Source organism: Pleurodeles waltl, chromosome 5 (genome assembly GCF_031143425.1).
Source record: "Pleurodeles waltl isolate 20211129_DDA chromosome 5, aPleWal1.hap1.20221129, whole genome shotgun sequence".
NCBI classification, from domain to species: Eukaryota; Metazoa; Chordata; class Amphibia; order Caudata; family Salamandridae; genus Pleurodeles; species Pleurodeles waltl.
Genome location: NC_090444.1, coordinates 1,667,862,803 through 1,667,881,513, shown reverse-complemented (window position 1 = coordinate 1,667,881,513; position 18,711 = coordinate 1,667,862,803).

The window sequence follows — 18,711 nt, the reverse complement described above, 5'->3', positions numbered from 1 at the left end:
CATAGTATATCATTCAGCATCCCCAATAAATGTTTTGTGTCTCTAATAAACGAAGGCATATTACATACAAAGGGCTGTAAAAATACATCAACAAATTCTGCCAGTCTTTCAGTTGGGCCTCTGATACCAGATACAATAGGTCTTCCCGATGGAAAAGCAAGATTCTTGAGTATTTATGGCAGAGTAGATATACATGGGAATCTCGGACGATTTACCTGTAAGTATTTATATTCATCCATATCTATGATACCCTTCTCGAACCAGTCACAAAGTCTCTGATTAATCAAGTTAGTTAGATAAGATATGGGATTCATTTTCACTTTCTCATCATTCTTTAATTGCGTATACATTTCGTTTTCATACTCATGTCTATTTAGGATTACCACATTTCCCCCCTTATCTGCTCTTTTGATTATTATGCTTTTATCTGCCAGGAGGGATTTTAGTGCCTGATATTGTCGATAATCTAAATTGTAATTTTTCACACGTTTCTTGTCTAATAAGAATTTGTTATTCAGATCCTCATTTACTAGTTTATAGAATACTTCTATGTTGTTGTCTATAGAGACCCTCGGTGTCCAAGTTGATTTCGGTTTTAAACCACTACTTATATGGGTATCTGAAGCAATATTCAGGTCCTGTAGGACTCTAGACATAATAGCAGGGGACTCTTCTTGATCCGTAATCGATAGAAGTGCTACTGTATCCCTTATGTCTTGTATAGAAAGTGTACTCATAACTCTAGTTGATTGTTGGCTTATTTCAACGTCAGGGTTTATAAAATTCAATTCAAAGTGTTTCTTTAACTTAAATTTCCTCACAAACTTGAAGAGATCTATGTTTGATTGACAGATGTCTCCTTGACATTTGGGCCAAAAGCCTAGTCCTTTATTTAAAAGGCTATATTCTTCTTCAGTTAACCGTTTATCTGACTTATTTATGACAATATTAGTAAGGTCAGAATCTGCATTCATATCTTCCTGTGCCACGATCTTGTCTTCACACCCGTATCCTTTTCTGGTGTGTTTTCCCCGCTGGCCTCTCCTTGTTTTGTATCTCGACTCTTTCTTGTATTTTGGTTCCTGTTTCCTTGCTGAATTCTCCACATCTCTTGTAAAAAAGAACTCTTATCTGTACTAGTAGTTGGTATTAATCTTTCCGTGCTCCCCCTTTCCCTTTCACTCTCACTCGAGGAGAGTGTACTTTTCACTGAAAATTTTTAATTAACTGAAATATTAGATTGCGTCCTTGGGAGGGTATCCTGAACCAAGTGATCATATCTCTTTGAAATTGAAAATATTCTACCCTTAACATAATCTAGTTCATCCCTCATAAGTTTCCTGGCCTTTCCTTCTTTAATGTTATCTTTAAATTTCGTTATGACATCATTAAGAATTTCATAGTTCTTATCCGTAGCCGTTTTAAGATTCGGTTCTAGAAACTCTTTCTCTAACTTGACAATCTCTGATTGTAGTTTAGAGACCTGCCTTTCAGCATTCTCTATAAGTATATCCATAAGTTTGAATGAACTTATATTAAGTTCCTCTTCCCATCTAATTAGTAAGTCCGGATCAAAATTATCATATGTGGGAAAGATGTTAGATCTAAGACCTCTTGGTATCCTATTCAACTTTTTGTATTGTTTAAGTGTAGCACCGTCCCACCACCTAGACATTTCATTCTTCTTCAATCTTTCAGGTTTAATACATTTTTGTCTCAAGCCTATCTTTATCTGTTGATTTCCACCTGTAATTGCTTGTCTCACCGTCTGTCCATTGCTCAAATGTGCGAATAAATCCTCTGCCATTTTTTCCCTATCCACATCTCGTTCCACTGACATATTTTTATTACACAATTAATAATATCGTAAGTTATCAAGTAGGAGCAGCTACCCTACGATTAATCACTTGGACAGAGAAGGGGATTTTGATATAGGAATGGGGCGCTCACTAATGTATCAAACCTGAAGTATCCAATGGATGGTGCTGCCCAAGGTTGTTCCCCTAGACACCCTTGAATCGGAAAGCCAAAAGGCAGTCCCTAATCACATATACCAACGGAAGCACTCAGGTCCCTGTAATAATATGAATAAACACCAAATTCAAAGTCCACAGTTCCACTTGAAATGTTCATCCTCTTCTTTATTATTTCCTTTTAACAACTACAGCCAAGCCAACACGTGTTTCGTCTGGGTAAAAATCTCCCCACAAACTTCATCAGGGCTTCTCTCAACTGTTAATAATATACAGTATCCAATTAGTTCTGTATTCAAAATCTCACTTACAAATTTCCATTCCTGATAAATCCGCAATATTTGTAGCTTTCTTATTTTATAGAACACCCAGTGATTTACAATTATCTTCTATGTGGTGGAAATCTTATTACATTCATTGTTGGTATATTATCATATTAGTGATTTATAAATAAACAGACTCATCAGGGTTGAGGAAATTCCATCCTGGCCTTGGGGCCCTGGCAAACCTCTGTGTCTCCCCCATTTGTGCCGTGCTCAGTGTCACAGCTAAAGGTAGACGTCGGTGCTACAGGCTTAAGCCCCCCAGTGCCCAAGGCTACAAGCTAAGCAGCCTGTCACCCCGCCCTTTCCCAACTTGTCACAGAGTTGTGAAAGGGTGGGGTGAAAAAGCAGAGACTATAACCTCAAATCTTCGACTGCGCAGGTTTGAGTGTCAGTTTCATGCCCTAGAGCCCAAAACTGAAAGGAGCAACAGTCCAAATGTTTAGTTTAGTTTAGTTTAATGGATTTGTAGAGCGCATGGCTACCCAGAGTCTTCCCAGCACTGGAGAGGAAAACTAGACTTCAGCAAGATTTATGCAGTGAACAAAAATTTATTCAGCTTTTTCCGAAATGGAAATTCCAATTTTTCCTGCCAGAGATCCAGAGGGAGGGAATTCCAGAGATATGCAGTTTTAACTAAGAAATAACTACCACCCCAAGTTGCTTTCTTAAAATGAGGTATGGTCACCAAGAAGGCAGATGAAGACCTGAGTGCCCTCTGAGGTGCGTAGGGCATGATACTCTTCCTAAGGAACATGGGACCTTTATTACGAAGGGCTTTGTGTGTCATGCCGATAGCCTTGAAGTTAATCTGTTGCTTAATTGGAAGCCAGTGGAGAGAGGCCAAAGCTGGTTTAGCCGACAACTGTCTAGGTGTGTTCATGAGCAGGCGTGCAGCAGCATTCTGCACAACCTGCAGTCTCTTTCTTACATAGCTAGGGTAACTGAGGAAAAGAGAGTTGCCATAGTCTAAGCGAGACAAGATCCGAGCTTGAATGATAAGCCTTCTGGCAATAAAAGGAAGAATATGAAGAATTTTCCTCAGAGCCCTCAATATGCCGAAACAAGATGCAGCAAGTATTTTAGATTGACAGTCAATCCTAAGGCGCGAATCTAGCCAAAAATCCAACCTTTTTATGTTTTCCTTAGGTGAAGGAAAAATTTTGAGGTCTTCAAGGGCCAAAGAAGGAGGCTTGAGAGGGGCTAGGTTCCCACCTATCATTATTTCAGATTTATCATCGTTCAGTTTAAGCTTAGAGAAAGCCATCCATTTAGCAATGTCCACAAGGCATAAAAATAGGTTGGATTGAGAAGTGTTACTGGTATTAGAGAGAGATACTACCAGCTGGGTGTCATCTGCATATGAACCAAGGAAAGACCATGGGGTTCGACAATTTTAGCTAAACGATGCATGTAGACATTAAAAAGAGTGGGACTCAACGAGGAGCCCTGAGGGACCCCGCAAGTGAGGGGAAGTGTATTGGAGAAGTACATTCGATCCACGACTTGGAAAGTTCTACCTTTCAAGAAAGAGGAGCACCAATTTGACGTAGTGCCCTCGATTCCTACGGCAAAGAATCTTTGAAGCAATATATCATGATCCACTGTGTCGAAAGCAGCCCTGAGATCAAGTAGAAATATGGCTGCAGCTCTGCCTGAGTCCAGTTGTTTTTGAGTATCTTCCATAACTTCTAGCAGAGCTGACTCTGTACTATGTTGAGATCTGAATCCCATTTGTGAAGGATTGAGAAGCTTATGATCTTCAAGGAAGCCTGATAATTGATTATTAACATGTTGTTCCATTATTTTTTATACGGTAGCAAGGAGCGCAATTGGCCTATAGTTGGAGAGAAGAGCGGGATCAAGTTTAGGTTTTTTTAATAGGGGTTTAACAACTGCATATTTCAGGGGCTGAGGCACAAAACCAGAAGTTAAGATATTGTTCAAAATATCATTTAAGATGGATGAGATTATGGTTGAGACGGAAGATAAGATATGCAGGTGGCAGGATCCAAAGGGGATCCAGATTTTATAGTACGCAGATAGTTAGTGACTAATGCTTCAGTTGTAGGTTGAAAGGAAGCAAGGGTAGCTCTGGGCAGTTGAAAGTTGTTATCTGAATGGAACTCTATATTTTGGGAGTATAAATAAGACCTGCAAGAAAAGTTTTAAAGCCTTTAAATGTTGTGTGCTGTGCCTATGGGTAAGCACGTGTGTGTGTGTCTGTGGGTAAGATTGTGTCTGTGAGAGGTAGCATGTGCATGTGGGGTGTGTTTGTGTGTGAGAGTGAAAGTGAGACACTGAGTGGAGGAAGTTAGTGAGTGACAATGAATAATCAGAAGAGTATGAGTGTAAATGATTGATAATGATTGCGGGAGAATGACAGTTACTATGAGGGAGAATGCAAAAAGAACAAGTGACAGACGAAATGCTGAACAATGTCAAACATTCACCCCCAGTACAGAGATCTGGGCCTAAATCCAATGTTTTTCTGCTACGCATGCCGTTCCAGTTTGGACCCAACTGTATGCGAATCTGTCTTGACCCTGTTCCCCATGTGAGCAGTCCAGCCTGAACTGCCAAGCCAGGTCCTCCCTGGACTGGAAACAAGCATCCTAGGACTGGTTTCAGGGTATCACCCTTCATCAGCCAGGCTCGCTTGATTCCAGCCAGGGCTGGCCTGTACCCATGGGGAACAGGGTCAAGACTGATTTGCAGGGAGACCCGCCAGGAACAGGATGGCGGTAGGGGGTGTCAGAATCCCCATGGCGGCGGAGCGCGCTCCGCCGCCATGGAGGATTCTCAAGGGCAGCGGGAAGTCGGCGATACACCGCCGACTTTCCGTTTCTGGCCGCGGCTGAACCGCCGCGGTCAGAATGCCCAGCGGTGCAGCGCCAGCCTGTTGGCGGTGCTACCGCCGACCTCCGCCATGGCGGTAATTACCACCAGGGTCAGAATGACCCCCTAAGTGATTGAGCCAGAGTGAGAATGAGACAGAGTGAGACCAAGTAAGAGTGAGTGAGGAGTCAGAGTGGTACTGAGGGAGCCCCCCAAACTCACTGAGAAGTCAGGATCACTCACTAGAAGTTGAGCCAAAGAGTACGCCCCACCACTTTTAAAGGCCACCAGCTGCCACTGCTATTAAGCAGGAACAAGACTGATTTGCATACGACTGGTGGCACAATGGGCAATAGGTAAAAAAACAATTGACTGGAATGTGGCCAAGAGAAATTGTCAGCGACTGAGATTCTTTCCAGCATTCCTTCCATTAACTTGTTGTTTTAGTAGAAGACAAGTGTTAGACCTGACAGCATTAGGGTGGTCACCCTCAACATTTGCCTGCCTCCCTCCAATTTGTGACACTGTTTTTGCTGGCTTTAGGACTCTGCCCACTTTACCATTGCTAACCAGTGCTAAAGTGCATATGATCTCTCCCTTAAAACATCCTACCCATTTGGCATATTTGATCTACTTGTAAGTCCCTAGTAACTGCAGTACATGTGCCCAGGACATGTAGATTGAATGCTACTAGTGGGCATGCAGCACTTGTTGTGCCACCCACATAAGTAGCCCCTTAACCATGTCTCAGGCCAGCCATTGCAAGGCCTGTGTGTGCAGTTTCACTGCCACTTTGACTTCTTGGCATTTTAAAGTACTTGTCAGGCCTTAAACTCCCCCTTTTCTACATATAAGTCACCGCTAAGGTAGGCCCTAGGTAACCCAGAGGGCAGGGTGCTGAGTAGATAAAAAGACAGGACATATATCTGTGTGTTTTATATGCCTGGTAGTGGAAAACTCCTAAATTCATTTCCCACTGCTGTGAGGCCTGCTCCTTTCATAGGATAGCATTAGGGATACCCTCATATACTGTTTGAGTGGTAGATTCTGATTAGAAAGGGGTGAACAGGTCATATTTAGTATGACTAGAATGGTAATACAAAATCCTGCTGACTGGTGAGGGTGGATTTTATATTACTATTTTAGAAATGCTACTTTTAGAAAGTGAGCATTTCTCTGCACTTAAATCCTTCTGTGCCTTACAGCCTGTCTCCAATCCACGTCTGGGCTGGGCTGGTTGACAGCTCCCTTGTGCATTTCATCCAGAAAACCACAAACACAGGATGCTCAGTCGCACCTGCACACATCTGCACACTGAATGGGTATTCCTGGGCTGGAAGGGTGGAGGGCCTGACACTTACATGTCAAAGGACAGTGGCCTGCTCTCACACAAAGGACTGCCAAACCTCCTACTGGGACCCTGGCAGACAGGGCTGAACTGAAAGGGGACCTTGTGTACTTCAAAACCACTCTGTGAAGTCTCCCCCGCTTCAAAGGCACTTTTGGGTATATAAACTGGGTCCCTGATCCTACCAAAACAGGCACGTCTTGGGACAGACACCAGAACCTGCACCGGACAAGATGATCTGCCTGGCTGCCCAAAGGACTTACCTGAACTGGTTTGCTATAAAGTACTGCTGCCTTGCTGGCCTCTGGCTCTGCTGAGAAGTGCTCTCCAAGGGCTTGGATTGAGCTTGCCTCCTGTTCCTGAAGTCTCAGGGCCAAAAAGACTTCATCTCTGCAAGGGAACTCCTTGTGTGGTGAAAATAGACACACAGCCTGCCAGAATCGACACACAGCCTGTCCAGTAGTGAGAAAATCCCTGCATCTCCGAACCAGAACAACGCAGCCCAGCTTCCCAAGTGGAGATCCATGCTGCACCAACGTTGTGACCAGAATTTCGACGCACAGCCCACCAGATCGATGCATCGCAAGCCAGAATGACACAGCCTGACTTCCTGTGAGAGGAATCAACACAGCGCCAGCTGTGCAGCAGAAATTCCGCTGTGTCACCCACTGAATCAACGCAACAGCTGTGACTTTGTCCCGGAGGCCCAGGATTTCCACGCATCATCTGTGGGAGTCAAAAGACCCGCATTGCAAAGCGGATTCAAGCCTGCGTGTCAGAAATTGACGCAAAGCCCTTGCCAAGTAGAAAAGAATCAACACATCATCTGTGTGCGCCCAGAAAACCAACGCACATCTACCTTTTTCCACGTATCTACTGCTCTGCGGTCTTCGTGCGTGTAATTTTGACGCAAACCAGGTACTTTGTGCTTGCAAGATACAACTGTTGCTTTTAAGAACTAAAGACTCTTCTTAACATTACAAAAGTGGTATTTCAACTTGTGATTATCAAATCTTGATCATTTTGACCTCAATTTAATCAGATAAATCTCTTATATTTTTCTAAAACTGCGTGGTGTCGTTTTGTGGTGTTCTCACTGTGTTATTGTATGGTTTATTGCACCAATACTTTGCACATTGCTGATAAGTTAAGCCTGACTGCTCAGTGTCAAGCTACCAGAAGGTGGGCAGAGGATAATTTGGATTGTGTGTGACTTAACCTGACTAGGATTGTGGTCCCTATTTGGACAAGGGTGTATACCTCTGCCAACTAGAGACCCCATTTCTAACTACAAGCAACTCCCACCTTCCTATGGGGACCTCAACTGACGAAGATGAGTCTCTCCCACTGTTTTGCCATGGTGACACCAACAGCTGTCAAAGAGAGAGGAGCAGGACAGTTGCCATAGTTGAGCGACATCGAAAAAGACACCAAAGGTGTAAGCCATAACATATACTCTCCAGCCAAGCTATATATCTGATGAGCAGGTAAATGCAAGTACTGGCCCTCAGAGATTGAAAGACCATAAAGCAAAAAGTTGTTTTATTGGTGAAATTCTTCAGGCCAAGAAGTAATCTATCTGACCTACAATGGCCAATAGATTGATGAAAACTGCACCTATACCTAATTTTGCCTAAATCCAATCCGTGGGGAGGTCACCACAGACATTAGGGCGCACTGTGTCTGACATCTGCTATAGGCAGAGGTGGTGGTACTTGGAGTAGGACTGGGACTGAAGTGGAAGTGGGGTATTGAGAAAGAAGTGGGTTTCATGAGGGTCACATTCCTTCCATCCTCCTTCTCCGTCTCGCTCTCTCTTTCTCCTCTTATCTATGTTAATTTCCTTTTCTCTCTTATACTACCCTCAGTTTCCATTGTTCTCACCCCTTCTGTGTTTCCTCTCACTTTGTGATTTTTTTTTTAATTCCCCTCACCCTTTTTACCATTATTCCTCTCCCTCATAAACTTTCTAAGGCCTATCATTCACAGGTGTTAAAATTACAAAACAGTGTGCTACACTGTTTATCAGTCTGGCAAAGAAAATTATGAACTTACGAACTGCAGCACATACAAGACATCAGGCACTATCTGATATGAGTAATGGGCAGGGAAAGAGTGTGGAAGAAGTTGAATGGAGAATTGATGGACAGGAAAGGAACAGGGCAATGAATGCGGTAAAGAGAGTGAATTTATTTTTTTAGTATTTGAAGAAGGGGAGGAAGAATTGTCAGAAAGGGCTGGATTAACAGACAAAGGGCATGATTTACAACTTGGTGGAGGGGAATACTCCATAACAAAAGAGACTGATATCTCAGCCACTGTATTACAATCTGATTATATCCTATGGGGGATCGTAATACGGCGAACAGGATATCCATCACTTTTGTGATGGATTATTCCATCCGCCAAGTTCTAAATCAGACCCAAAGTGATTAAAGGAGGTAGGAACTCAACCTAATTGAGAAGGAAGGAAAGCGAAATGGGATTAAAAGAGAAAGAGGGTAATAAAACAAAAATCAAGTCAAGAAGAAACACAGAAGAGGTGGGAGAAAGGGAAACTGAGGGTAAAATAAGGAAGAGAAAGGGAAATTAACGGAATCTACTTTTAAAACATGCTAAGAATATACCTCAGTACCACTCTTTGTTTCCAATTCTTTATGGTTTGATGAAAATCAGTATTCCTAGAGATGAATCACAATTATTATCTATGAAGTTATTATCAAAATTACCCAGAACAATTCACATTTTGCAATTTCCTACCTGAATGTACTAAAGTAAATTCTGTAAAAGTTGGTCACCATTTGCACACTGACTTTTACTGAATGCATTTGTATTTTGCATACCTACCTAGGTACAAATAAGTCAGTTCACAAAATACAGACTTGTAGTGGAATTTGACCTACCTCATTATGGTGCATGGGGTAGGTCGCAAAGTGTGACCCAGTACAATTAGCTAAAATCACAGGGATGGTTGCCAGCTGGGGTTAGCAAACCTTGTCCCGTTCTTTCAATTAAAATATTGAGTACTTTTATTAAGGACCCTCATACATCCTACTGGTGTGATGCTTCATCTTCGGGTCACACCCTGGTCCCTATAAACCATGGTGGGCTCAACCATCACGCAAGGAGCACTTTGGATAAAGCTGTAAGGGCCTTATTATGAGTTTGGTGGGCCAATCCTTGGGCTGCAAGACCCGTGGGGACGAGACTGCTGTGAAGCAGGCGGTCTTCCCCCAGCCCTATTACAATGTTTTAATTGGGCTGACCAGCGAAATTCTTATTAGGAGGTTTCCGTCAGTCAGCCCACTGGAAACAGTGCGGTAGCATTGACCTCAACTCCTCAGGGAGCTGAGGCCAATGCCGTCGCACAGAGGGTGCCGTCAGCACCCTCGGAATGCACACTGTCTGCTGTAGAAAACAATGCACATTCCAATGGTGCTGGGCAGGGGGGCCCCAGCACTGCTCACAACATGATTGTGGACAGTGAAGGGGTCTCCCTGTAGCCCCCAGCCATGCCTTTCTGCTAGCCTTTTCATGGCAGGCACCCTGCCATGAAAAGGCTGGTAGAAAGGGAAGTTGTGATCAGCACGGTGGTGCTGAACTCAGCGCCGCCATGGCTGACCACGATTTCAACTGCCGCTAACCCATCCTTGATGCCAGCAGTGGCGGCGGTCCGACCGCCAGGGTTGTAATCTGGCGGTCAGACTGCCAGGAGTGTGGCGGTCCAACCACCACTATAAGTTTGGCAGTCGCAAGACCGCCAAACTCATAATAAGGCCATAAATCAAACGGGGAGAAAACATAAAAATGCATACTGGTTACCTCAGTGTCCCTTTATTTTGGGTACAACTGGTATGATTAAATTTACTTCAAAATTGGGGTGGGGAGGGGTTACTGTCCCTATACCCTACTTATCCTATGGCCCTGATGGGTTCCTGGGCTTTCATAAGGAATGAAACTCAAACCCCGTTCTTTTACTTTTAATGCCACAGTTTTGGGCAGGCTGTTGGTGTCTAGTCCATAATTTATTGTTAGTCACGTGTAGAACATGGACAAACATGCAAGATTTGAGGCTGGCCTACATACCCACTTGCCTGGGACTCTAGTTAGGCTGAAGTCTCACACACTCCAAGGGTTGCATGTTCCTGCAACATGTCTTACCCCCCAAAATGCTCTTGCCGTTGGATAAAACATGTTGACTTTTCTATAGAGTACAGGGACAGTAACCCTTTCCCCAACCCAATTTTTAAATAATTGTAATCATACCAGTGGCACCCAAAATAAAGGGATACTGGGGTAACCACTAGGTATTTTTATGTATTCTCCCTGTTAGATTTAAAGCTTTATCCAAAGTGCTCCATGGAAGGTGGTTGAGCCCATCCTGGTTTATAGGGGTCAGAGTGCGACCCAATGATTAAGCATGACACCAATAGGGTGTGTGAGGGTACACAATAAAAATACCTTGGGCCTGATTTAGATATTGGCGGATGTATCACTTTTAACAAACGTATCCTACCACTCTGAGATCAATAGTTTTAAAATGATGACCTTGTCCTGTTTCTTTAATGAAAATACTAAGGACCTGATTTAGACATTGGTGGACGGGTTACTCTGTCACAACAATGAATTGTTAATTGGGTTTAATATATTTCAAAAAGAGTTTAGCAGTCACAAACCCTTAGATTTACATTTGGCCCTACTTTCTGTATTTTCAGAATACACTCAGTGATTCACATTACGTTCTAATGGATAGGTGCATTAACTGCAAGATATGGAACACGTATTAGGATTATAAAGTTCACTGGGCAGTAAGAAACACTTTTCCAACCTAATAAGAGGGGCGTAGCGTCAGGGGGCTGTTTGGAATGTGACACTCCCCAAATAAATGTATTGTTGGCTTGGTAGTTGAGAATAGGGCCACGGAGTTGGGTCTGCTATGTCTGTGCCCATTTTTCATTTACAGTTACCTTTGCTATGAAACAGGAGGGATAGAGCGAGAAAGATATACATCTGGTGGCTGAATTTCACAATGTTAAACCAGATAATCTGGAGTCAATACCACTTCTCTGCTTGTCCAAATTGTGTGATCCTAGGCATACATTTTACTTCAGTCTCTTTGTTCTTTATTATCACACATGAGAGAACTTTTTAAATACTTGAGTTCAGTACCTGCACTGTACAAGCACCTATTATGTTTGATTTAAAAGGTTATAATGTTGCTCCATCAATAATAAGACTTTAGGACACATTTGAGATTTCCATGACTAATGAGTCGCTTGATAGTTCACTAATGGCATTGTCATTGGGATGCGAGCCATTAATACTCCTAGGTTCACGTTTAATAAATGTCTGTCTATGTAGTGATATATAAGTAGGTGAAATACTTCTACTTGTTTAGAAATACACTTTTTTGAATTTTGAAGAGACTATCATAATTTTACAATTTGTTTGTTGCACAATACACATGCCATATTTTTTCCTGGCTTGGCTCGTGCATGGACTCATAGAGCCAAGCCAGCTCTGGCTAATTTACTGGCCAGTCCAACTATATTTGCAACTAAAGCTCAGTACATGTCTCTGGATAAAATGATGTGTAAAAGGTGAGAACTGTAAACATGGTCGCCACTGTTTGCAATTTTGTGAAAGTCCTGTTGATTAATGAGCTATGTAGTTTATTTGACTGAAATCAGGATGCCTTGTGTAGTGCATCTCGCAAAGACGCGAAACCTGCCTCCAAACAGCACGAACACTTCACACACACTGCCAGACTTTCTACCTTCAAAATGCATACATTATCAGGCAGATTGGAGTACTATGCTTCTTTGCTAGCCTAAAATGTGGAGCCACTAATTCCAACCACACACGCCATCCTTTCTCTACTCTCTCGCTTTTCCCTCACAACATTGTTAAATTTACTCTTGCTCTAGGTTAATTTCCTATTTCCACAAGTACTTGGTATTACTCTCCGGCCTTCTTCCTCTCTTTTGTGTTTTGCTCTGTCTTTTCCTCGTCCTCCTTCCTCCCCTTACTTCACCCCTTTCACTTACTCACTCCTCTTCTGGCTGCTTCCGCTCTACGTTGTGCATGCCCTCTATTTCTCATTCTTCATTTTGTCGAGTATGAGTGGTCCCGATTATTGTTTTCTTTTCGTATGACACTTGTATTACTGGACTGTAACACATTACAAAGAAACACAGAACTGACTGAGTTACTAACAGGTGACACACAGAACATCAATAGTACTACTAATGCTACAACTACTATTCTAGTAACTATTAATTGCAACTACATCTACAATCTTCTCTTATATATCAAAGGTCTGAGATACTCTAATACTAGCTGGCTTTGAAAAAACCACACATACTTAATGAAAACAGGATGTAAGTCACTACATTACCTATAGCTGATGCTCTATGACAGTGGTTCCCAACCTGTGGTCTGGGGACACCAGGGGGTCCGCAAAGCCTCCTCAGGGGGTCCGTGACTGCTTAGGAAATGAAATCATTTTAACAGATTAAGGCCCTCATTACAACCTTGGTGGTAAATCCCATTTACCGCCGTGCAGAAGACCGCCAACATACCGCTGCAGCCGTAGAATTCCACTACAGGTATTACGACCCACAGCCCGGAACCTGCCACAATACAGACACCCACACAAGTCCGCCACACCAAAGGTCAGTGATAACCTGGCGATACCAAAAACGACACCGTCACGCCAACAAGAATATGCCCACACTATCACGACCCACGAATCAACGCGGCGGTCTTTCAACCGCGGTAATCCATTGGCGGTACACAACGCTGCGCTCAAAATACACACACATATGCAAAACACAACCACATTGGACACACACCACAACACTATAAAACACATACCCACATTACCCACAAACCCTTACTACCAGAAATTTGAAAGCAGGCCAGAGAGAGACACAACCTAAAACAACACCAGCATCCACAGACACACAACACCGTCACTTGCACAACATCCACGCACCTCAAACAACACACACCAACACATCCCCTCACACATCACAACAGACACCACCTCACACATCACCCACACCACCCACACCACATCATGGCACCTCAACGACACCCCAGGTTTTCTGAGGAGGAGCTCAGAGTCATTGTGGAGGAAATCGTCCAGGTAGAGCCACAGCTATTCGGATCACAGGTGCAGCAGACGTCCATTGCAAGGAAGATGGAGCTATGGCGCAGAATTGTCAACAGGGTCAATGAAGTGGGACTGCATCCAAGAACACGGGACAACATCAGAAAGAGGTGGAACGACCTACGGGGGAAGGTGCGTCCCGTGGTCTCCAGACACCAGATTGCTGTACAGAGACTGGCGGTGGACCCCCACCTCCTCCCCCACAACTAACAACATGGGAGGAGCAAGTCTTGGCAATACTGCATCCGGAGGGCCTCGCAGGAGTAGCAGGAGGACTGGACTCTGGTAAGTCAAATCTTTACTACTATATCCCCCCACCCCACCTGCATGCCATCACATACTCCCACCCTTACCCTCACACCCATCACCCCAACAACCCATAGATACCCCACCAACACAACCCACACATCCCAAAACCAAGCCCTGCATGTAACACCAATGCATGGACACCCATCACCCAAGCATGTCCAGTACAGAGACTCACTCATGGCCCAAAATCACCAATCACACAAGGACCAAGCCAATAATGCAAGCACTGGAGTAGAGGGTCAACCACCCATTGCACACAATGGCACACACAGATACAATAGTTATGCTTTTACACCCCAACAGGACCCCTACCCAACGTCACCGGCCAGGGGGTGCCAGACATATCCAGTCCCTCCACAGAAGAGGCCCACAGTAATGACAGCAGCTCTGCACGCCTGTATCAAGATGACCAGCCCGGCCCATCTGGGACCTCGGGACAGTCGGTACCCCTGACACTGTCACAAGCCACCACAGAGCCTCCCCCCTCAGGAAACACCAGCACAGCACCCACCCAGCGGGCCCATCCCTGTGTCCCCAGGGCACGTCAATCGGCAGTGTGTCCACCACTACAGGGAACCTAGGCAAACCCACCAACCCAAGAAAATCAGGGACCTGGGGTCAGTGGCAGTGGGCACACGGTTCAGGGGACAGAGGCACAGGATAACAGTAAAACTGGGAGGACTGCTGTGCGACAGGGGGAGGACAGGCCCAGGGAACCGACACTTCACGAGGCACTCTCCAACATCATGGGAGCTTACCATCATTCCCAGGAGACGATGGCAACGGTACTGGCCAAGTTTCAGGAGACTCAGCGGCTGCAGGAGGAACACTGCCTTGGGATCAGGGAGGACTTGAAGTCCATTAACACCACCCTGGTCACCATTGCTGGGGTGCTGGCAGACCTTGTCAACACCAGGAGGGACACAGTGGCACAACAAGGGGCCCCTGACGCTAGCCTGGACGATGAACAGCCCTCCACCTCCACCGGCGATAGTGGACAGGAGGCACCGTCACAGGAACTACAGGACACCAGCACCCCACCCCCTGCAGATGGAGAACCATCCCGCAAACAGTCCCTGAGATCCAGGAACAAGACAGAGAACATTGCCAAGACCCCCGCCAGGAAATTAGACCCCCCTGAATGTCACCCTTCTGTCCCACTATGTCACCCTGTCCATCCTTAAACTGCCATTGCTCCACTTCCTATGCCCCTTTGGACAATGCACCTGTGAAACAAATAGACTGGACTCTGCCATGGACATTCCTCCACCATCCCCCCAGCCCATTTTACAACCCCCTCCACTTATTAGCACAGGAATAAACACACTTCAATCACAAAACAATCTGGAGTCAGTCTGTGCTTTCACAAATGTGTAATTGCAATAACTATGGAATATAGCAATGTAAATTTACTTGTTCACATACCAATGTAACACAGCTGTAGGCCAGCAGTAAACAAAGCAGAGGGCACAAAGTTGGACCCAGATCTGTGAAATGGAAAGTCAAAGTGACAAGTCAGGACCCACACACTAAATAAAAATGACAGACTTATGCTAGTTCCAACAATAGTATGAGATGTGGGAAGCAGTGACATCTTCTTACCTGTGTCTCACTGGAAGTATTGCATGATGATGTTGTTTCAGTTGTCGATATCCTCTTCTTCTGCCTCCTCTTCTTAACTGTCTACAGGCTCCACAGCTGCCACAAGACCACCATCTGGCCCATCCTCCTGCAGAAAAGGCACCTGCCGTCGCAAAGCCAGGTTGTGCAGCATATAGCAGGCCACGATTATCTGGCACACCTTCTTCGGTGAGTAGTATGGGAGCCACCTGTAAGATGGAGGCACCGGAATCTGGCCCTCAGGAGGCCAAAGGTGCTTTCGATCACTCTCCTAGTTCGCCCATGTGCCTCATTGTAGCGTTCCTCTGCCCTTGTCCTGGGATTCCTCACTGGGGTAAGTAGCCATGATAGGTTGGGGTAACCAGAGTCACCTGCAAATGTCGAGGGACAACTGTTAGACACACACTAACCCTTAGGGACAGCCCCATACCCAGACAGCAAATGAAACTGTGTGGGGACTTTAGGCTCACCTATTACACAGTGCCTCTGGAGTTGCCCCATCACATAAGGGATGCTGCTATTCTTCAAAATGTAAGTGTCATGGACTGAGCCAGGATACTTGCCATTCACATGGGAGATGTACTGGTCTGCCAAACACACTATCAACACATTCATAGAATGGTAGCTCTTCTGGTTTCTGTACACCTGTTCATTCCTGCGGGGGGGGTACAAATGCCACATGTGTACCATCAATGGCACCAATGATATTAGGGATATGTCCTAGGGCATAAAAGTCACCTTTCACTGTGGGCAAATCCTCCACCTGAGGGAACACCATGTAGCTGCACATGTGTTCCATCAGTGCAGACAACACGTTAGACAACATTGGCTGGGACATCCCTGATGCCATGGCCACTGTTGTTTGAAAAGACCCACTGGCCAGGAAATGGAGTACAGACAGGACCTGCACTAGAGGGGGGATTCCTGTGGGATGGCGGATAGCTGACATTAGGTCCGGCTCCAACTGGGCACACAGTTCTTGGATTGTTGCACTATCAAGTCTGTAGGTGATAATGATGTGTCTCTCTTCCATTGTCGACAGGTCCACCAGGGGTCAGTACACCGGAGGATGCCGCCATCTCATCACCTGCCCCAGCGGACGTGCCCTATGGAGGAGAACAGCGAGCAGAGAGTCATCCAACACTGAGGTATCACAATGTGTTATTTGCAGAAACGTTATTAATCCGCAATGTGCCGATATCTGTCTATATTCCCGGCCTAGATAGGTGTGACGCAGTTAACATCCATCCCATGTGGCCTCCTGAAATGGCGGCTGCCTAACCTGTAAGGTGGGACAAGGGGATATGAGGTAACTGCGCTGGCATTCTACACCTTTGCTGTGGGCGGTCGAAGACCGCGGTGCTATTCTGCATTGGTTAACATTGGGCCCTATGGGTCCCAGGAGCCAATGATGATGTACGCCGGCAGTGACGGTACTCACCGCCGTGGACATGACCGCCATTTTCTGTCTGTTCACTCACTTGATACCTGACCTTCAACAGGAGAGGACCTACACTGCAAGTGCTGCTGTGACCTGTGTCTGGAAGCGACAATGGCTCATGTGTCTGGGGAAAGGGCCCCTGTCTTCACTTTGGAGGAGTTGGAGAAACTAGTGGATGGGGTCCTCACCCAGTACACACAACTGTACGGTCCTCCAGACAAACAGGTGAGTACACTGTGAGCATGCTGCATGGGCAATGCCTGTTTTGAGTGGTGTGGATGGAAGATACATGGGGGGGGGCTGAGGCCTGCATGTGCAGATGGGGAGTGTATGTGCGTCAGAGCAAGGGTGGGAACTGGGGGGCAATGAGTATGATGGTCCGGACTGGTAAGTAATTTCCTTTCCCCGTGTACCATTCCTCTAGGTCAGCGCCCACCAGACGAAGGGTATTTGGCATGCCATCGCCAAGGACGTCCGGACCCTGGGGGTCTACCACAGACGGAGCACCCACTGCCGGAAAAGATGGGAGGACCTGCGCCGCGAGAGCAAGAAGACGGCGGAGGCCCAGCTGGGGATGGCCTCCCAACTTGGGAGGGGTGCCCGTCGCACCAGGACCTCCCTGATGTTCCGGAACCTGGCGGTGGCCTATCTGGAGTTGGATGGGCACTTGAGGGCATCACAGCAGCCACAAGGGGGTGAGTACACTCTCATTCAGCTGACTCTGCGCGCATTACGAGGTGTCTGGGTGGGGGAGGTGAGCAGTGGGTTCCCCTAGGCTAGGGCGAAGTTGGTAGGCAAGGTCCCTTGTGAGGCAGGCCATGTTGCACCCGAAACCCACCAGTGGTAAGAGCCATCTACACCTAGTCAGGCTCCTGTGACTTCCATGTGTGCAGCAATTGGTCTTAGGCCACGTACCCCATGGTCAGCTGAAATTTCTAGGAACTATCAGTGCATGGCGTAGTGCAGAGGGCTGCTCCCTGTGTGTTGTGTCCGCCAACGGTGGTGGTGTTGCATGCACTGAACATGTCTTTCTTCTGTCCCCCCCCCCTTTTTGTGGTCTCCCTGTTCTTGTGTACAATAGCATCATCTGGCGGAGGAGCATTGGCACCGGAGCAGGAGGGAGCTGCAACCCACATGGCCCTGGAGGGCAAAACAATGGAGTCTGAAGCCACCAGTGGGACGGAGGGCGATGGGAGCTCCACGGCAGGGACAGGAGCAGACAGCAGTGACAGCGACTCCTCCTCTGATGGGAGCTCTCTTGTGGTGGTGGGCACCTCTGTGCCCACCGCATCAACAGGTACAGCCACCACCCCCCCTACCAGCACCGCCCTCCCAGCAGCCCCTCAGCGTGTGTCCCGTGCCTGCTCACCCAAGAGGGTGGGCATCACCTCTGCCCCAGGCACCTCAGGCCCTGCCCCAGTCAGCCCTGCTGCCCTCAGTGAGGAGGCTATTGACCTCCTGAGATCCCTCACTGTTGGGCAATATACCATTGTGAATGCCATCCAGGGTGTAGAGAGGCATTTGCAACAAACAAATGCATACCTGGAGGGCATTCATTCTGGGCAGCCAGCCCAACAGAGAGCATTTCAGGCTCTGGCCTCAGCACTGATGGCAGCCATTCTCCCTGTGTCCAGCCTTCCCCCTCCAACTTCCTCCACCCAGACCCAATCCCCTGTACCTCAGCC